Here is a 7,936-nt window from a genome sequence, read left to right as displayed (position 1 = left end):
TTCAAACTGACTACTGCTGTGCACCTGCTTAAAAAAATGCAAACTTTAAACTTGGTCTCCATGACAACCAGCATGCATGTAGGCCTTTATACTTGTCCCTCATGTGTCCCCTATGTAAGTTGGAGTTTCACACACAGGTACGGTGCGTCCCGGGGCCCTAGGGCACCACAAATGCATAGCAACAGCCCGTACAGGCGTGTGTACGGTCCGTACCACTATGAGTACGCATACGCGGGAACACCCATAGTGAAAGTGAGTGTACGCACGCGTGTACGGTCCGTATCACTATGGGTACGCATACGCGAGAACACCCATAGTGATAGTGAGCGTACAGGCGTGTGTACGGTCCGTACCACTATGGGTGTTCTCACGTATGCGTACTCATAGTGGTACGGACCGTACACACGCCTGTACGCTCACTATCGCTATGGGTGTTCTCGCGTATGCGTACTCATAGTGGTACGGACCGTACACACGCCTGTACGCTCACTATCACTATGGGTGTTCCCGCGTATGCGTACTCATAGTGGTACGGACCGTACACACGCCTGTACGCTCACTATCACTATGGGTGTTCTCGCGTATGCGTACTCATAGTGGTACGGACCGTACACACGCCTGTACGCTCACTATCACTATGGGTGTTCTCGCGTATGCGTACTCATAGTGGTACGGACCGTACACACGCCTGTACGCTCACTATCACTATGGGTGTTCTCGCGTATGCGTACCCATAGTGATACGGACCGTACACACGCCTGTACGCTCACTATCACTATGGGTGTTCTCGCGTATGCGTACCCATAGTGATACGGACCGTACACACGCCTGTACGCTCACTATCACTATGGGTGTTCTCGCGTATGCGTACCCATAGTGATAGTGAGCGTACAGGCGTGTGTACTGTCCGTACCACTATGAGTACGCATACGCGAGAACACCCATAGTGATACGGACCGTACACACGCCTGTACACTCACTATCACTATGGGTACACATACGGCAGCACTCCCATAGTGATAGGGAACGTACACAGGCCCTCTGAGCGAATGTACGGTGCCTTTCACACATCACAGTGGTGACAGGCAGCACACAGGAAGGAATAGGGCTGACATACTTGTCCATGGATGGACATCAAGGCATTGTCTGGGCAGTACTACATGTGTGGGGCACAGGTGTGAAAGGCTGGGATGTGGCACATTACTCCTGAGTCGAGAAGGCATCAGATGTATGATGAGATGTGTACAGATGTTGTGTGACGGTGCAATGTGTGCCAGGCATGCCCTTAACTCCTTTGACATGTGTGCATGTCGTACTGCACACTTGGGATGAGCGTCACTGGCATGGCACAGTCAACAACACACGCAAGTGTCCCCTGATGCCCGCTACAGGGGTTACCACACCACACATGTCACTACCCACGGTGCACGATGTGACTATGTCATGTATGTGTGGGGGGTTCCCATTAGCTTGATGTTGGAGCTCCCTCAATAGCATCAGCTGTTGCAGCAACCAACATGTGTCTGTGTGTAGATGGACATGGCACACTGTTCCGCACACCAGGCCACATGTGGTATCGGCTGTGAGGTGCGTATGTATGCATGGGACACGGAGTAGCGTGACAAGGACATGTCTGCATCCTCTCTATGAATGTGTGGTGAGTCATTACATGTACACCTTATTGGCAAGGTGTGTGGGCTGTCCTAGTGTAATGTCATGTGGCCTGTGGCTCCAGTGTTCCGCTACCAGTCTCTGCAATCGACATCCTACTTCTGCTGATGTGTTGATGTATGTCACTCCTGTGTTGCGTCTGGCTGTTCACTTACACTGGGACACAGCTAATCCCATGCCATGGCATGTGGAGGTTCACAATCTCCGTGTGTAGCTGGGTCTTGGTAGGAGTGTCACCTGGCAGCCATACGTGTCCAGGGCATGTGGCACATACCTCACTCCGTATGTCGCATATGTGTATTGACAGATTAACATGTGCTCAGCACCCAAAAATTGTTGTAGTAGTGCACTCACTCTTCCTTGTCACTTCCAAATTACTGCAGAGCGCCGCCTCTTCCCCGAGCAATTCCGGACTTGGCTGACATGCGGGAGAATGACTGTATCCGGTGCTACCGCTTCCCCCAACTGTTGATTCTGGAGTTGACGGCGAGGCTGGCACCACACCTGCAACCGCTGCACAGGTATCCTACGGCACTGACACCCAAGCTGAAGGTAATGGCAGCCCTACATTTTCTTGCCACGGGTACCTTTCAAAATACCATTGCTCATGTTGGTGGCATGTCCCAGAGCATGTTCTGCCGTGTGCTGCATGATTTCTTAGAGGCCATGTTGCTTCACCTGGATGAGTTCATCCATTTCCCAACCCCTGAAATGTTGACTGGTGTCAAGCGTGGATTCTATGCCCTGGGAGGGATGCCCCATGTCATTGGGTCCATAGACGGGACACATGTGGCTTTGGTACCACCACAGGCACAGGAGGTAGCGTACAGGAATTGCAAACACTACCACTCCATCAATGCCCTTGTGGTGTGTCTGTCCAACATGGTGATTTCACATGTCTGTGCTCGTTTTCCAGGATCAGCACACGATGCCTACATCATGAGGCGTAGCAGGGTGCCTGAAATGATGACGCAGCTGCGCAACGAACGAGCATGTGTTGTTGGTGGGTACACTCTGTCTCTCCTGTATTTTGCGTAGACTTCCAGCACGACCGCTTCTTCTGTCCTACTTATGTCCATGTGCTTTCCATGTAGGGGACGCTGGCTATCCCAACATGCCATGGCTGATCACACCTCTCCGCAACCCCATCACGCCGGCCCAGCTCCGCTACAACACCGCCCATGGCCGGACAAGGCGAGTGATAGAGAGGACATTTGGCCTCCTGAAGAGCCGATTCCGATGCCTCCACAAGACCGGCGGCGCCCTCCCATATGCCCCGGCGAAGGTCTGCAAAATCTTCATGGTCTGCTACATGCTGCACAACATGGCAGTTGAGAAAGCTGTGCCACTCATCCTGGATCAAGATGATCAGGACCATCGACCCGTGGAGGACGAAGGTCTTGGCAATGGGGCTAGTGATGTGGAGGATGTGGTTCCGCAAGAGGACATCCGGACTCGGCTCATACGCGACTTCTTTGCTTAGTGGTGAGTACCAGTGTCTGTGTGTGCACGCATTGGTCCCCGTGTGGCATGTGTTGCGATGTGTGTGTCCATCTGCATGTATGGCACGTGAGTCAGAGGTGTGTGTGGATGTGTCACTGGAGTGATGGTGCCAGTGATGTGTATTTCCCCAGTCATAATTGTGACCTAGCATGTTGTCATCCTTACATGTGTCGAGTACATGCACATGCAAGTGGCTGTGCTTTTTGTGGCTGACTTCTTGTGTGTCTCTCTTCCCCAGGTACTTGCGCATGCCGTCTGCTGCTTGCATTGTTGTGGCACTGCTATTCCTCATGGACACGTCATCGTGTGCTGACTCAGCGTTACACGCACGGACAAGTTTGGAAGTCTCCTTAGGGTAAGGGATGCATCAGGGGTGTATTGGGTGTGGCAGTTGTTTACGATGTATGCACACTGCCCCTGTCGATGTTTGGTTCCTCTGCAGACATGTCGCATCACCATGGTACACATGACATGCAGCTGGGTACACCTGAATAGATGGTCAGACTTGTTGACAGTCATCAGTGATGGGATTGTGGAATGTGATGATGGCATCAATGTGTGTTACACTGCCCTCGGACACATACGGTTTGCATTGGCTTGACATGGTGTGGGACTTCCACATCAGCGGATCAATGGTGTATGGCAGTCTCTCCGTGAGCAGCAGGGGGTGTTTAGCTGTTAGCCGACACTTGTGTGCCAGTTCCATGGCTATCACGCATTCGTGCTGCAGAAGGGGGGTTCCAGTGTTGGACCCACATGTTACTCCACATGACCTGTGTATGTGTACTTCGAGTTGCCTCTGCATTCCCGAATACATGACTAATAAAGGTGTCCCTATGCCTCCAAGGTGCCTCTTCTCAGTCAATGCTGGTGTGTTGCCACGGTGCATCCGGCATGTCTGGCATGGGTTTCCGTGTTAGTGACTATGTGTCTATGTGTAGAGTAGCAAGATGCAAGCTGTTTGTGTGGGATTAGACTGTGTATTGTGCATGATGTCCATGACTGTGTGGGTATTGTGACATGTGCCATCCCCATGCATCCAACGTTGGCCAGGCCACCATTCTCTGCATCCACCTGACTCAAGCTTGCAGGACATGGTTCTGCCACCTGTCCACACATACCTGGGTGCCCCACAGGACACTCCACATGATCCCTGACCTCTGCGCATGGCTGTCGCTGTACTCAAAATGTCTGTCGGCACGGTTGTGCGGCCACCCCCTCAGCTGGTTGGGCCCATCACGGGTGTGTATGGTGCTCCATGTCTGTCTTGCCTAATACAATGTGACCCATGTGTGTCCTGTGCCAGACTCAGGCCCCAGGGTGTGGATGGTTGAAGTCAAATGAGAACTCAGGCATGGTTAGACTTTACAAGACACATGTAAGGTAATAATGCAATAAGTAGGCATCTTCTCTTTATGGTGTGACTTTTTATTTTGGTTGGGGTGGGGGGGGGGGGGGTTTGACATGAGGGGCTTTCCGGGTGTGTGGAATCCAAAGTTCACTAGGGGAGTTGGTGTCCTTGCCATTTGAAATCCTCAGAGTCCATGCCACAGTCTTTGTCAACATTGGTCAGACAGTGACCAGCAAGTCCATGTGGCAGAGAATGTCTTTTGCTGCTGTGCTGCTGTTGCTCCAGTGGGCCAGGTGCCAGGCCAGGTGTCCTGGGAGATGGTGCTGTTGCGCCGACCCTCACGGTCTTTTCCGTGGACGACCCGCCCTCCTGCGGGGACCCTCAGAAGCAGGCCGTGACGATGTTTGGGATGCTCCATCGGATGTCTCCTCCTCCTCCTCCTGATCCCTCCCTGTGGGTGGTGATGTTCTACGCCTGATGGCACAGGGAGGGTTGCCCATGTTGTCGGCTATCCGACGGAGTGTACTGTGAATTCCCGTGAACACCGTCACGAGCTCAGCCTGTCTGTCCTCCATCCGCCGTTGGTGTCGCAGTAGACAGGCATGTTGCTCCGCATGTTGCTGGGCCTGCTGGGTCTTGATCTCCTCGAGGACGGACACAACCTGGGCCATGCCTGTGGTGTCCTGGATGTTTCGGACATGGGAATATACCGGTTCCCCAGCCAACAGGTCAGGCTCGCGCCTCCGCCGTCCTCCACTCCCACCACCCCTGCCCACTTGCACCTGGCCTGCCCTTGTGGGCACATCGGGTCTCCGGGACCCCTGAGGGGTGGCATTGGCGTTGTCGCCTGCCTCCTCCTGGGTGCCCGGTACACCGTGTCCCTCCTGGCCAGCCTGGCTGCATTGTGGTGGTGGGGCAGGGATCCTGGGTGTCTCCTGGGATGTGGCAGGAGTGGGGGTGGTGGTTGGCCCAGTTGTACCTGACGCAGGTGCTGCAGGTGGTTGGACACCAGAGGGGCCAGGTTGGTTGGGGTAGGGTTCGTCCACAGAGTGGTGAGAGTCGTCGCTGCCTGTGGATCCGTCATCCCGCCGAGCCGGGTCCTGTGAGTCTTCCCCCCCAGTGTTGGGGGGTGATCCACGACGTTGACCTGTGTGTGAGAGAGACAATGTTAATTTTGTTCCATGAAACATCCATGTTTCATTCGTTTCTAAGTTGGCACATTTCCTCTGGGAACTTGGATATGTCTTGCATTCCACTCACAGTGCACTTGTGCATGGGTATGTCCCTTGGCCACAGCTTTTGCGACTTTACCTATGTGTGGCACAGTCTTACTTGCTGCGTCAATTGTGACTGCAGTCAGCAGTGGAATGAGCAGGTGTGGCGAGCCATGCATTGGCGCCTTCCGTGTTGCACTGTACGTGGGCACATGGAGTTGTTCCACACACTTAGATAATGCAGGTAGCTGGCGTTGTGCTCGTGCACAGGTTGAGACATGGCCCAGTGTTTTGCCATGGAGAAGAGAGGGGGATTCAGGCACTGGCCACCCTTGTCTACATGCACGCAGTCCACCTGCTGACGAGCAGACATTCCCACACCCCCCACGGCTGAATTGGTCTCTCTGTGTGTCCCTTTCTCACTCCCTCTCTGTCCCACTCTCCCTCCCTCTGTGTGTCAGCCTCCTCCCTCTGTCCGTCTCCCTGTGTCTCCCTCCCTCTCTCTCCCCCTCTCCCTCCCTCTGTGTGTCACCCTCTGTCACCTCAGCCCAGCTTCCTAGGCACACACTTTTTGCAGATCTTTGACTGGCCCTTGGCTTGTTGATGTGAGTTTGTTTATGATCAGCAGGCACCCATTGGGTGTAGTGTGTGTGTCTGCGCTGCTGCTGTGGTGTGTGCTGCCACTCTTTCACAGTGTTGGCTGTTCATTAGCTGCTGTCATGTGCAAAAACGTGCCGTCACCCCCATGTGTTAATGCAAGGCGTCCGCCATTTGCTGGCAAGTCTTTCCTGTGTGGGGACACAGTGTTTGTCTGGCTGTGACCTAGGCCATATGGGCAGGGGGCATTGTTGTCTGCTTCTGAGTTGCACTATGTGATTTTTGTGGCCCACACTCCCGCCATCCGGCTTACCGTGTCTTGTGTTGTTGTTTTCTGTGGCCTGTGACTTTGCATTGTCCAGCTGGGTGCATGGGGCATGGTGGCGCCAGTGGCATGTGTGTGTTCATGGAGTGTGGTTGAGTCATGCGATAGCTTGGGGTGGTTGCGTGCCTGTTTGTGAGTTTGGTTGTGGATGACGTTCCCCCATGTGAGGTGAGTTGTTTGTGTACTCACCTGGGTCTCGGAGTCCGTCTAATCCGTCCACTGACACCACCGGCAGTATGGCCATCCCCCTCTCCTCCCAGGGATGGTAGTGTACGGGTCTGCGGGGCGGCCCTCCTCCAGTGACGTTGGCCTGGTAGTGGTCATCAGTCATTTTGGCTCGGACCCTCCTCCGCAGATCGTACCACCTGGCTTGGCATTCATGCCTGGTCCTTCTGGTGGCCGCAACAGCATTCACAGCATCAACAATCCTCTGCCACATGGCTGTTTTTTCGGTCATGCAGGTCTGTCTGACCAATGTTCCAAAGAGGTGTGGCTCGACTCTGAGGATTTCATCGACAAGGACCTCCAACTCTCGGCTAGTGAACTTTGGATTCTTGTTAGTGGGCATGGTGAGGGGTGTGGGTGTTGATGGTGGGGGGGGTGGATGGTGGGGGGGAGTTTGTGGATGGTTGTGGGTGTGTGGGTGTGGTTGTGCAGGTGTGTGTGTGAATGTGATGAGGGGGTGTTTGTGAAGGTGTGTGTGTGAAGGTGTGCAAGTGTAAGGTGTAGTTAAGGTTCAAGTATGGTGCTGTAGGTTGTCTGTGGGGTCTGGCAGCAGTGAGTCTGTTGCAAAGGCTCATGGTTTGTGTGTGTGGGCCCTTTTTATTGGTCCATTGGTGGGTGTGGCTGTGTTTGAAGTTTGGGTGGGTGTGTTATAAGGAGTGGTTGTGTTTTGGGCCTCTGTTTTGGATTTTGGCAGTTGCAGGTCAGTGAATGTGTTGTTTTTGTGCTTGTTGGACATGTTTTGTGGCTTTGTGCCATTCGAATAGTGTATTCTTGTGTTGTTTTGCTTTGTCCTGGTTGTGTACGTGTGTTTTTAGCGTGTGTACGGTGTGTACATCGGCAATTTTGTTGTACAGTGCTGTCCTTGTGTCTGGCTTGGTACGAATCGTACATGCGCGATGTTGTGTGAAGGTACTGGTGTTGGGGCCTGGGGTGCGCTCCGTACTTACAATGTTGTGGTGGGGGTACGCTCCATGCATACGCGTGTGGGGGTACGTGTCGTACATACACGGTTGGGGTGGGGGTACGCTCCATGCATACGCGGATGTGGTT

This window comes from Triturus cristatus, unplaced genomic scaffold (assembly GCF_964204655.1).
Source record: "Triturus cristatus unplaced genomic scaffold, aTriCri1.1 SCAFFOLD_137, whole genome shotgun sequence".
Classification (NCBI taxonomy): Eukaryota; Metazoa; Chordata; class Amphibia; order Caudata; family Salamandridae; genus Triturus; species Triturus cristatus.
The sequence above is the reverse complement of the archived record's forward strand: the minus strand, read 5'-3'. Positions refer to the sequence as shown.